A 14,159-nucleotide genomic window follows, 5' to 3' on the forward strand; every position below is an offset into this window, starting at 1 on the left:
ACTAATCCCGAGTTACATCCTGTATTATATTCCAGAGCTGCACTTTCTATTCCGCTGATGGAGTCACTGTGTACGTACATTACCCTATTTATCCTGAGTGACATCCTGTATTATACTCCAGAGCTGCATCCACTATTCTGCTAGTGGAGTCACTGTGTACATACATTACTTATCCTGTACCGATCCTGAGTGACATCCTGTTTTATACTTCGGAGCTGCACTCACTATTCTGCTGGAGGAGTCACTGTGTACATACATTACTTATCCTGTACTGACCCTGAGTTACATCCTGTATTATACTGCAGAGCTGCACTCACTATTCTGCTGGTGGAGTCACTGTGTACATACATTACTTATCCTGTACTGATCCTGAGTTACATCCTGTTTTATCCTCCAGAGCTGCACTCACTATTCTGCTGGTGGAGTCACTGTGTACATACCTTACATTACTTATCCTGTACTAATCCCGAGTTACATCCTGTATTATACCCCAGAGCTGTACTCACTATTCTGCTGTATTAGGCTGGGTTCACACGGAACAAAATTGCCATGGAAATTCCACCTACAATCTTAACCCTAGAGAAGCTGAGAGAGAGGACGGATCAGAAAGCTATAGTCAACATCCTGAAAGTGTTACTGGACAATGCCCAGAGAGATTGCACAGTGACCTCAGCTCCGGCAGTAACCATGTGGAATATTTACTGGATGTCTACCGATGTCGCCTGCTCCACCACACCAGTGATATCAAAGGTTACATAAAGCAGCACTTGCGTGTCCATCGCCAGAGGCAGCCTTACCAGTGCTGATCTGTAGGCACATAGCAGAAAAAAGCAGTGAGCTTGAAAACCACATGATCTACTACTACAAAACCATAAAGTAGGAGTGCCAACACTGCAACGACTCCTACTACAAAGTATGGATTATATACATTGTTTGGGTTGAGGCATTATCTGCCTAGCTGTAACATTCAGCTTGTGGCCGCTTTCACACGGGCTACAAACTTGCATGATTTTCTGGTGATGCAACAGCACTACAAAACGCATGTTTCTGAAGCCTATGCTTTTCAATGGTTTCCTTCTAGAGATAAGCGAGCATACTCGCTAAGGGCAATTGCTCGATCGAGCATTTGTGATTTTGTAGCTGCGAGATTGCTGTCGCCCTTGTAGAAGAGGTTTTAAAAAAGGGTAACTGCACATTTTAAAAGCTTTTTAGATAACAGAGCAATGTAGCAAAAGTTTTTATCAGCGGGAATACTCTGCTGATAGCTGAAATGAAGGGACTGCCTTGCCCAGCTGAGAGCTGTTCCCCTTTGGCTGTCATTCTTACCAGTCAGCTCTGTTCGGCGGCTGAAGATGTGTCATAGACTTCTATATGTTGCTTTTCAACTGCCAAGTGGAGCCGACAGGTATTGGTGATAGCCGAAGGCGCAAAGATCTTGGGTGGGAGCTGCAACCCCTTCATTTCAGCTGTTAGTAGGGGTCTCATCTGGACCCCCCACTGGTCAAAACTTTTGGCATGTGGCTATGACATGTCAAAAACATTTTTTGAAGTGCTGTTACTCTTTTAAGGCAGAATAACCCTTCAGCAGGGCTGTAGCTAAGGGGGAAGGAAAGGCGGGACATGTGCCCCAGGCGTAATAAAGAGAGAAGGTGGGGCACCAGCGAACACACAGAAGAAGGAAGTATCTAACATGCCACTATTCACTGCCATGCTAGCTTCTGCTGCTGCCGTCTGATCCCTGCATAGTCAGTGCACTGCTACTTTAGTTCTGCCGCCCCTTCCAAGCCACACGCTCTGACACTCTCATCTTACATAAAACGGCTGTTTGATGAGTCTCCTTGTCCTGACTTGCAGCAGCTGCCCAGCATAATCAGACATAAAGACTTTTGCAGGAGAAGCACCCTAACCTCTAGAGAAAAGAGAATTTCTACCCCAACATAGAAGGGGGTTCTTTAGGGCTCCCACCCACTGGCGTTTTTTTTCTCCACTGCGCTGCGAGAGTAAGTGAAAACTCTCACAGAGCAGTGCGAGAAAATCGCTGGGATATCGCTGCGACATTGCCAGTGCTTTCAATGGGGCCAGCGGCAGCAGCGCTAGCCCCATTGAAAAGATATGGAGAATGCTGCCGATCCCATTGAAAGCAGTGTTTTCTGACAAGCCCTGCAGAATGATTATCGGAGAAGGGCTTGAAATAGAAGCCCTTCGTCGATAATCATCAAAAAGTGGTTAAAAAAATAATAAAAAAGTTACTCACCTCTCCTGCTGTCAGCCGTGTCCTCCGGCTGGCTCCCCGACACTGCTACTGAGCTCTTTCAGCAGACGGGGATTTAAAAATCCCCGCCTCCTGAAAGGGCTGTGCAGATTGGCTGAGGGCTCAGCCAATAGCAACTAGTGCTTAGTTATTGGCTGAGCGCTCAGCCAATGGCAGATAGCTCTTAGCTATTCATTCATGAATAGCAATATCTTAGCTATTCATGAATGAATAGCTAAGAGCTATCTGTCATTGGCTGAGCGCTCAGCCAATAGCTAAGCACTAGCTGCTATTGGCTGAGCCCTCAGCCAATCTGCACAGCCCTTTCAGTAGGCGGGGATTTTTAAATCCCTGTCTGCTGAAAGTGCTCGACAGCAGTGCCGGGGAGCCAGCAGGAGAACGCGGCTGACAGCAGGAGAGGTGAGTAACTTTTTTATTATTTTTTTTAACCACTTTTTGATGATTATCGGCAAAGGGCTTCTATTTCAAGCCCTTCTCCGATAATGATTCTGCAGGGCTTGTTAGAAAACACTGCTTTCAATGGGATTGGCAGCAGTGCCGATCCCATTGAAAGCAATGGGATAGCATGCCGCGGATTTCTGCCACAGCTGTCCCAGCTGTGACAGAGGATTCCTTCATCCCCGTGGTCCCCGCGGGGATGAAGGAAACTCCTGCCACAGCTGTGACAGCTGTCATAGCTGTGGCAAAAGGCCCGCGGCATTCTCCATATCTTTTCAATGGGGCCAGCACTGCTGCCGCTGGCCCCATTTAAAAGACTGGCGATGTCGCAGCGATATCCCAGCGATTTTTGGGTATCTGCCTGCGTTTTTTTCGCACTGCGATGCGAGACTTTAACTTTAGAATCGCATCGCAGTGGAGAAAAAAACACCAGTGGGTGGGAGCCCTTACTGTAAGAGCAGTGAGACTATAGAACGCTCTGCCTGAGGATGTGGTTATGGAGAACTCATTAAGAGTACAAGAGTGGCCTGGACGCCTTTCTGGAGTGTAATAATATTATGTTATATGACTGATTACTCAAAAAGGTCGGTGATCCAGGGATTATTCTGATTGACAGATTTGGATGGCAGTCAAGGATCGGAGGTTCTCTGTGTGTTGGGGATGACTCCTGCAGCTGCAGTAGCAGAAATAAGTTGATTTATTTATGGTGTAGGCTCAGCGGAGACCTTTTACAAGTCCTTCAATCACGATTATAGCATAGTAACATAGTGCGTAAGGCTGAAAAAAGATACTCGTCCATCCAGTTCAGCCCATTACTCCCAATGTTCATCAGAGGAAGTAAAAATAACCATCAGGTCGAAGCCAATTTTCCTCATTTTAGGGGAAAAAATTCCTTCCCAAATCCAAATCTGTCAATCAGAATAATCCCCAAATCACCGACCCTTCTGAGTGTAGTGACCAAGAGTAGGGTCCCTCCATCATTTGTAAGTCTATTTGTCTTTAAGTAGGTTTGTTTGTCTCCCTGTCCTATGAGTGTGTTGTGATTGGTAGTTTGGAAGAAGGGGGAAAAGTTGTGAGTGAGAGCGATCGCGATCAAGGAGAAGTGTGTTGTTGGTGGTCGGAGAAGAAAGTGTGCACAGGAGAGATGGGCTGATGCACCTGCCAGGGTTAGGCCGCAGTTATGTCTCTATTGCTAGAAGGCTTGTCTCCTTCGGGGATTAAAGCACAGGAGATGCTGCTTAAGAGTTGGTATTGGAATGCAAGTGCCGCACGCACCTCCGCTGAACTAAAATCTTATCTCCCTTGCAAGTGACTGAGCTGGGCCATACTTTAGCCTATGGTAAAGGAGTTGGTAGCGCCACCGTGAACTGCTGCTATTTTGTACCCTGCTGTCTCCTCAGCTGAGGGCCTGGTTCTTGGTCACTGCGTGAGTAATCAGTCATATAACGTAATATTATTACACTCCAGAAAGGCGTCCAGGCCCCTCTTGTACTATTAATGAGTTCACCATTACCACGTCCTTAGGCAGAGAGGGTACAAAAAGATGATGGGAAAGATCCATGTATTGTCCCCTGATATATTTATTCATAGCTATTAGGTCGCCCCTCAATCATCTTTTTTTCTAAACTAAATAACCCCAACTTTGATAACTTCTCTGGGTATTTTAATGCACCCATTCCATTTAACACTTTAGTTGCCCGCCTTTGTACCCTCTCAAGCTCTGGTAGGTCCTTCTTAAGTACTGGTGCCCAAAACTGTACATAATATTCCATGTGTGGTCTGACCTGTGACTTGTAAAGAGGAAGAACAAATGTTCTCGTCATGTGCCCCTAGACGTCTTTAGATGCACCTCATGATCCTATTTGCCTTGGCAGCAGCTGCCTGACACTGGTTGCTCCAGTTAGGTTTTCTAGTTATAACCCCCCCCCCCCCCCCCAAGACGTTTTCCATTTCAGTGTTTCCCAGTAGCTTTCCATGCAGTGTGTAATGGAGACATGTATTTTCTCTGCCATTGTGTAGAACCTCACAGATCTATATGTAACCGTATACTGTCCTTTCTTGTGTTAATTACTTTACATAATTTTGTATCTGCAATTATTGATATTTTACTATATAATCAATCCATAAGGTTGTTAATATGGCCCAATACTGCACCCTGTGGTACCCCACTAGTAACCCATTCAACATTGTCCCCTGTGGGTACCCCACTAGTATCGTTGACCCCTCTAATACTTCTCCTTGTGGGTATCCCACTAGCAGCCCCTCCAATACTGACCCCTGTGGTACCCCACTAGTTACAGAGATCCTTGCAATACTGCCTCCTGTGGTAACCCACTAGTAACCCCTCCAATAATATCCCCTGTGGTACCCTACTAGTAACAGTAATCCTTCCAATACTGCCTCCTGTGGTACCCCACTATTAACCCATTAAATACTACCCCCTGTGATACCCCACTAGTAACTGCTCTAAAACTGTCCTCTGTGGTACCCAACTAGTAACGGTGACCCCTCCAATACTGCACCCTGTGGTACCCCACGAGTAACCCATTCAACATTGCCCTCTCTGGGTACTCCTCTAGTATCATTGACCCCTCTAATACTTCTCCTTGTGGGTATCCCACTAGCAACCCCTCCAATACTGACCCCTGTGGTACCCCACTAGTTACAGAGATCCTTGCAATACTGCTGCCTGTGGGAACCCACTAGTAACCCCTCCAATAATATCCCCTGTGGTACCCCACTAGTAACAGGAATCCCTCCAATACTGCCTCCTGTGGTACCCCACTATTAACCCATGCAATACTACCCCCTGTGATACCTCACTAGTAACTGCTCTAAAACTGTCCTCTGTGGTACCCAACTAGTAACGGTGACCCCTCCAATACTGCCTCCTATGGTACCCCACTAGTAACACCTGCAATACTGCCCCACATAGTATCCCACTAGTAAGCCCTTGAATACTGTCCTCTGTGGTGCCCCACTAATAATGGTGACCCAATCAGAGTAGGTACCATTTATAGCCACCCTCTGCTTTCTATCACTGCATTATCCATGCAGATATAAGTGTCCCATTCATTTTAATGAGTACCTGTGCCATAGTCTATAATGTACAGATTTTTTTTATTCATGTGCGGATTTGAAATCTGTATGTGGGAAAAACAGAAGTGACATTTCACTTCTTGGTGCAGAATCGACATTGGGAAATCCACACTAGGAGCATGGTGCAACCCTCCAATGAAGATACTGTTGACCAGTGAGTAAAGATGAATACATTTATTATATAAAGCATCAGCAAAGAAATGCGTTTCAAGGCCAAAGGCCTCTTCCTCACTCAAGCTGGAATACAGATGGTACAGACTGCAGTATAGGAATGGTTTAGTTATACTGTAGATAGTGGGTTAGGTACCAATTACAGCAGGTATAACTGCCCGCAAGAGTATCTTCATTGAAGGGTTGCACTGTATACTAGGCCTTTTATAGTTATTCTATGAAAGATCTCATGCCCACTCTTTGGGGTGAGGTGTCAACTTGGTTGACATCCCCTCGGTTTCAACTTCACCTCTAGTCTTTGCTCACGGAGATAGAACCATCACTAATCTCAAATCTCTGTACCACAAATCACCCATTTTTTTCTCCATACCATTTCTTCTCTACATGAAATTGATATTGTGTGATTGTACTTTTTCATGACCACCACTTCCAATGGCCTTGTTACATATTGAAATATTAAGGGAATTTCCAAGACTTAAATATTAATGAGCTATGCAAATGATAAGTCGTCAATATCAACTCAGTGGGGTCTAAATCCCAACATGATCACCAATCAGCTGTTTGAAGTGGCTGTGGTCCTCAGACAAATGATATGGTCTTTAATTTGACCAATGATGACATGTTCATCGGTCTTATGTCCTTATGTCCTCATGGAAACACTTCCTGTCCGCATGCAACAATGTCATAGGGACTCTTCCTGGATCCCAATCACCCCTTAAGAAGCCAATTACAGAGTTAAAAAAGAATCTTGGAATGCTTAATGCTTATGTGAATATTTCAAAGGAAAAATAATGGCATGAAACTGCGTTAGCGAGTAGATTGAGCAGACGTTTCAGCTCGATACACTGATGTCTTTGGAACAGCTTAGTATGAATTTTAATTTAAAAGCATTTCATAGTTTCGGTTTGTCAAAGTTAAAATGCTGACATGAATCAGCATTCAAGTCTCTTTTGTGCATCAAGAAGATTTTTACGACATCTCACAAGTAAAACATGCTGTATCCCGCAATGTCAGAGTGTCACAGTTATCACATCAACCTAACATATGTTGAGACAACGGCAAGAACTGATTTTGATGCTGGGTCACATGTTGATCTAAATCTAGAAAAATGTCATTATCTCGGTTCTTACACAGAATTGGTATTTTGTCATGATGGAATAAAATACAGTTTACATCATAACAAATGGAAGAAAGGACAAGACAAGGGCAAGAGTACTTAGCTTAAAAGTGATTGACAGTAAAAGGATTAATCATTAGGCTGAAAAATAAGCCCTAGACTTTTTAAGATGGCCACACATAACAAGTTGACTGCAAGGCCTCCAAGCAGATGTAATAACCAAGTATAGACAACTTAAAACTGGAGTGCCATAGAATAAGCCATCAGAATTAGATTGGTAGGTAAGTGTAGACATCCCCCTTCAATCAGCTGTTTGAAGGAGCTGCAGTGTTTTGGTGAGTGCTACATGTCCTTGATTCTTTACAATTAGTGTTGAGTGAACCAAAGCGGTAGAATTTTGTTTCAGGTCGAATTGTGCTAAAAGTTCAGTTCAGCACGAACCCAAACCAAGCTGTTAGCAAAGTTCTACTTGAAATAGGGGTCTACTGGTGCATAACATTGTCAAAAGAGCCATAAAAGCCCTGTAAAATACTCTTAGGCTTCGTTCACACAAACGCTGTTTTTATGCATTAGAGGCGTGTGAAAAGAGTGCTTCTGTAAGAAACAATGGTTTCCAATAGAAGCATTCACATGAAGGAATTTTAGACGCGCTAAATACTCGCACCAATCAAAGATAGGACATGTGTGGCTGCAATGCCCATATCTGTGAAAAAAGATAGGACCTGACCTGTCTTTGGTGCGAGCTATGCAGGAGTTTCCATAGACTCCTATGGGAGCAGGAGTCTATGGAAACTCCTGTGCAGGAAAAGGAGATTTCTGCCGACTGAGGAAATACCCCACAGCTTACAACAGGACATTTACAATGTGCTGCCCAGAAGCACATTTTAAATGTCATGATGTAAATTCCTGTTAGTCCCCTTGGGGATGAGGGGACTCCCCATAAGCTCCCTTAATCCCCATGAGGACTAACAGGAATTTACAATGGGACATTTAAAATGTGCTTCTGGACAGCATGTTTTAAATATACTGCTGTAAGCAGCGGGGTATTCCTCCAGCCATGCTGCTGGGCAACTCCCCAGCATCGGGGGGCAGTAAGGGACTTCCTCCACTTCAATCCCCAAAGGATTTCCCTATAGCAGGGAGAGAGAGGGGCCGGGTAACAGGGCTTCTCCGAGAGCGTGAGAGGGGCAAAGCTAGAGGGATCTGCCCTCTAGCCCTTCCTCCTCTATATGTGCTATGGGGAAGCTCTGTGAGAAGCCCTATAGCCCTACCCCTCTATTTTGCCCCACTCACATCCTCTCCTCAGGGATCCCCAGAGCAGGGAGAGAGAGAGCTAGGCTATGGGATAATCCTTCATAGCAGGGAGAGAGAACGAAGCTATGGGGGATTAACCCATAGCAGGGAGAGAGAACGGAGCTATGGGGGATTAACCCATAGCAGGGAGAAAGAGCAGGGTTATGGGGAGTTAACCCATAATCCCTCATAGCCCCTCTCTCTTTCCCTACTATGGGAAAATCCTGAAGCCCTGCAGAGCTTCTTCTCTCTCTCCTCCTGGACTTGCTGCCAATTTACATGATTTTTAGCGCAGTATAAGCAGGATTTTTTCGCTTACCTATACTGTGCTAAAACACTTGTGTGAACGAGGCCTTAGAGTGTTATATAGAGCTTTTATGTCTCTTAATGTTTAAGAGTATTTAATAACATTCCAGTTCGGTTCAAACTAATTCAAACCTAATTTAACTTTTTGCAAAGTTTAGTGAACAAGCCAAACCGAACTTTGCAAAAATTCGCTCATTACTATTTACAATGCTGCATACAGCACAGATTCATACTTGTAGTAGTGGCTGTATCTGGTATTGCAGCTTTGTTTCATTCACTTAAGTGGGACAAAACTGTAATACTATGCACAGTCACTACTAAAGGTAGAAAAATGAAGTAAAAGGTTGCTTGCTGGAGCGCTGAAACCCTTTCAAACAGCTGATAGTGGGGATGCCGAGAGTTGGATCAATCTAATATTGGCCATCAATTTTAAAGAACTACAAAACCTCCTTAAAGGAGTTGTCCCACTTCTAACTGGTTTGCTGTAGGAAGCAGACAGCTCTATACATTGCAGAGTGGCCCAGAATGGTATGACAGGCTAGGTCCTATGCACTTCAATAGGAATCAGTCTGCAGTACCAGCTCAGGCCACTGTGCAATGTACAGAGCTATTTGCTACCTGCAGCTTAAGTGCTAAAATGGGACAAACCAATGTGTACTGTAAGCTACAATACCTATTTTTCATAAGACTACTAAATAAAATACACTTGAAAAAAACAAAAACAAAGCTGGTCATTGAGATAAGATGACATTTCACTGACCTGTTATTTCTGAGATATTAGTTGATGATATTTTGTATATATCAAACAGTGTTGATAGATGTTTCAGTACAGGTTTGACATCGGAATGAACTTTTTTGCCCTGGTATTGGTGAAGGAAATAGTTATTGCACAACACTCAATGGGTTTCCTTGGAACTCGGGTCCAGTGAAAGGATCAGTAGCAATGCAACGACGAGCATGGAGTCTCTGAGGACTCAATATCAGAATGGCTCCCATGGCTCAAGTAGCCCCATTTTCAACTTTACAGCTGCATACCTTACATCAAACTGTCAGTCAGAAGAGCTACATGGAATCATATGGAACACTGATATAGACTCTGACACCGCATTGAGTTTGCAAAAAGCACTTTACTTGAATAATTGCACGGTTTGTTACAAATATCCGTACCACAGCAACTCTCCCCTCTATGGAAACAGTAAGATACTTGTAGGTGGACACTTCAAGGTAGCATTCACACCCGTCTCTCCCGCCCGATTTCTTCTCCTCTCACTTCTCTGATCGCAGAAGCACTCTCAAACTCAGCCTAGAAGGTGTATAAGGAGATTTATAAGGCCATCCATGCTCCTCTGGGTAATATGCAAATGGAAAAATAGTCAATGCCACTACAGCACCCCCTATTGGAAGACAGCATTCCTGCAACTCAATGTGAGATTCTTTAAACAAGTCTTGTAACAATGACTGGCAATTGCAAGCCAAAGCCAGAATCCACACACAGACAGCTGTTTCAGGGTGAGTGCCCCTCATCAGTTTGCAGTAGGTGTCTTTTTTTTTTTTCCTCACAGTTACACACCACATCCCAACAGCCCCCTCGGTGTTAGGCTTTTCTATATCTGCTTCTCCCCCACACGCTCTATATTAAAAAAGAAAAAGTAGCGCTCCATAATGCAGTAAGACAGTTATAAATAGATGATGGGAGAGATCTTTGTATTGACCCTTGATGTATGTATACATAGTTATTAGGTCACTCCTCAGCCATCTTTTTTATAAATGAATAACCCAAATTTTGCTAACCTCTATTGGCATTGTCGTCCGCCCATTCCATTTATTACTTTAGTTGCCTACCTTTGAACCCGCTCAAGCTTTAATATGATCTTCTTGAGTACCGGTGCCCAAAACTGTCCACAATATTCCATGTGTGGTCTGACCAGTGACTTGTAAAGAGGAAGAACAATGTTCTCGTCATGTGTCCTGACTAGAGATGAGCGAGTATACTCACTAAAGGCAATTGCTCGAGCGAGTATTGCCTTTGGCGAGTACCTGCCCGCTCGAGACCGAAGGTTTGGGTGCTGGCGCGGGGTAGCGGTGAGTAGCAGCAGTCAGCAGGAGCGAGCAGGGTGGGAGAGAGGGAGAGAGAGATCTCCCCTCCGTTCCTCCCCGCTCTCCCCCGCAGCTTCCTGCCCGCCGCCGGCACCTTAACCTTCGGTCTCGAGCGGGCAGGTACTCGCTAAAGGCAATGCTCGCTCGAGCAATTGCCTTTAGCGAGTATACTCGCTCATCTCTAGTCCTGACTCACCAATTTGGCCCTATTCTTGGCTACATATACCAGATCTTTAGGGTATCCCCTCTGTGTAAATTTGCGACACATCTCATCTAGCAGTAGTTCTGCCAGATCACCCACCACAATCCTGATCCGGAGTAATTGGCTCCAGGGCAAAGCTCTTAATAGCCCATCCGGATGGTAACTGTCAAATCTTAAAGGGGTTGTCCCGCGGCAGCAAGTGGGTCTATACACTTCTGTATGGCCATATTAATGCACTTTGTAATGTACATTGTGCATTAATTATGAGCCATACAGAAGTTATCAAAAGTTTTATACTTACCTGCTCCGTTGCTGGCGTCCTCGTCTCCATGGTGCCGACTAATTTTCGGCCTCCGATGGCCAAATTAGCCGCGCTTGCGCAGTCCGGGTCTTCTGCTTTCTTCAATGGAGCCTCTCGTGCAGGATGCCGGCTCCGTGTAGCTCCGCCCCGTCACGTGCCGATTCCAGCCAATCAGGAGGCTGGAATCGGCAATGGACCGCACAGAAGAGCTGCGGTCCACGGAGGAAGAAGATCCCGGCGGCCATCTTCACCGGTAAGTATAGAAGTCACCGGAGCGCGGGGATTCAGGTAAGCGCTGTGCTGTTTTTTTTTTTAAGTCCCTGCATCGGGGTTGTCTCGCACCGAACGGGGGGGGGGGGGGGGGGTGTTTGAAAAAAAAAAAAACCTGTTTCGGCGCGGGACAACCCCTTTGGTCTGTGGCTTTTTGTGTATAAATCGGTGAGAATTTTACCATCTTTCTATATAACATTCATATCCAGGAACTGTGTCTGCCATGTTCAACTATGCAATGTAAACTTTAATTTGGGTAGTATATTATTTAGTGTAGAATGGTAGAATGGAATTTATTAAGCTCTTGTTCTGTACCATTCCAAACAATGAAAATATCATCAATATACCTCCACCACACCTGGACTCTGTTCCCGGTGGGGGAGGTATGATGAAATGTTCTTCCACATAATCCATAAAAATGTTAGCATATGTAGGGGCCATGTTCGACCCCCATAGCAGTTCCCTGCTTCTGGTGAAAGAACGGGGCCCCATACATGAAAAAATTACAGTTCACAACCATATCCAAAAGAGTCATAATGAATTCCATCTGTCTGTTGAGAAACTCTGATTGTACAAGTTTGTTTCTAACTGCCTCTAGTCCCTGGGAATGCTGAATGATAGTATATAAAGAAGAGACATCAAACGTACTTAGGCTTGAATTTTCACCAATATTTACCTCTCCTAATTTAACAAACACATCTGATGTATCACATATGTATGATCTGGCAGAAGTTGCAAATTGTCTTTGTCTTGGTCTTCTCTAGAAAACGGGGCACTTTGCTGAATAAGGAGCCTCTACCTGAAACAAGGGGATGACCAGGAGGTCTCGTGAGATGTTTGTGGATTTTCTGGATGGTGTAGAACACCGGCACAATAGGGTGTACGGGTAATAGAAAATCTGCTAGCAGTTTATCTATGATGTATAATGTAAGAGCTTCATCCAAAACCTTTTTAAGAGTAGCTTGATATTTAAGGGTGGGGTTACCAGTCAAGGGCTCATAGACAGATAGGTCACTCAGTTGTGACATAATCTCTTCATGATAGTATTCTAGGACAACAACAGCCCCACCCTTATCAGCTGGTCTGATACTTATGGTCTCGTCTTTACTTAACTCTGAGATAATTTCCCTCTCTTTTCTACTGAGATTCTGAACACATTTAGATTTCAGCTGTTTTGTTCGCAATTTTCGCATATACTGTAATACCAGGTTAGAGAAAACCTCAGTCCCGTGATCACTCACAGGAGATTGAAAGATGCTTTTATTGCGTAACCCCACAGCCCCCGCAGTGAACTCGGATAGAGTCTCTCCAATTACTCTTTCTGTGTTAGTTTGGGTGGAAAAATATGACTTTAATCTAAGTTTTCTGCAAAATTCTCTACAGTCTACATCCACCCAAAACCAATCCACATTAGGTACTGGGCAAAAGGAAAGGCCTTTAGATAAGATCTTCACTTGCTGATCCGAAAGTACCTTGTTTGATAGATTGACAACCAAGGTGTCATCTAGATCCTCCCTCTCTGTCGGGCTCCTGCCCTCGTCATCACTTATTGTCCTCTTCTTTCAGGGCCTGTTGTGCTTATGTCCCCTCTTCTGTATTTGGCCGTAGATCTTGATTGTCGCCACTCCATCCCACCGGGATAGTCAGTGGGCGATGTGCCAAAAAATGGGACTCCTGTCTCACCGAACCTCTCATAGAGTCTTCCGTAGTATCTGAACCAACCAATGTAGGTCTGTGAGACCAGATTCTCCTTTGATTGCGTGATCTTCCTTGTCTTTTAGGTCCATCCATCAAGGGTCTAGGTGTATTCTGTTTAGACTTTTGCCAGCTGAAAACCTGACCCAGTCTATAATCATCTGTATTACTCTGCCATTTGCTGAGTTTTGCTGTCTCTATTTTTTCCCTATGTCGTTTCAGGATTGGTTGTATCTTGTTTTCATATTCAATCCATTCATCAAGTTCCTCTCCACCTCATTAGATTTTGTTTGATATTTGGTGTTTTCCACTTGCAAAAATTCAAAATTAAATAAAATTAGATCGAAGAAATATTTGTTGCAAATACTTGCAAATTTCTTACAAAAATCCTCATTTCCAGCCATCCCAGTTGGTTGCACATGGGGGCGCAAACCCCTTGGTATCATTTAGGCCATATACTATTCCTTGAATGTAGACGTAATGCTATTATGTGTTTATTCACATTCTCATAGTTCCTCATGAAGGATTTAATATTCGGTGAACATAAGAAGGCATTGTCGGCTTCGGTGCTGGATAAAATTCTGTTGGCATTGGCCTCTGTATAAGCAAAGCAAGAGGCTGTGTATGGAGCACCATGATCCATTTCAAGTGTGTTTCTATTGCTCATATTGTGTGCACGCTGTGTCTTGTCCCACTTGATCCAACCTTCCTCTAGTGTGTCACAGCAGATAATCCCCCTGGGAGAGCCACACAATACAGTCAGCTGTACGCTCCAAATGTGGATATGGACTGTATAATCCACAACTAAATCATCCCAGAAAAGTCAAAGAGAAGGAGCAGCAACTAAGGTGAATTTGTAGCAAAGATGAATACTCACATCTCCATCTTCAAGCAAAGT

The sequence above is a fragment of the Eleutherodactylus coqui genome, chromosome 11, assembly GCF_035609145.1.
Source record: "Eleutherodactylus coqui strain aEleCoq1 chromosome 11, aEleCoq1.hap1, whole genome shotgun sequence".
In the NCBI taxonomy this organism is placed as follows: Eukaryota; Metazoa; Chordata; class Amphibia; order Anura; family Eleutherodactylidae; genus Eleutherodactylus; species Eleutherodactylus coqui.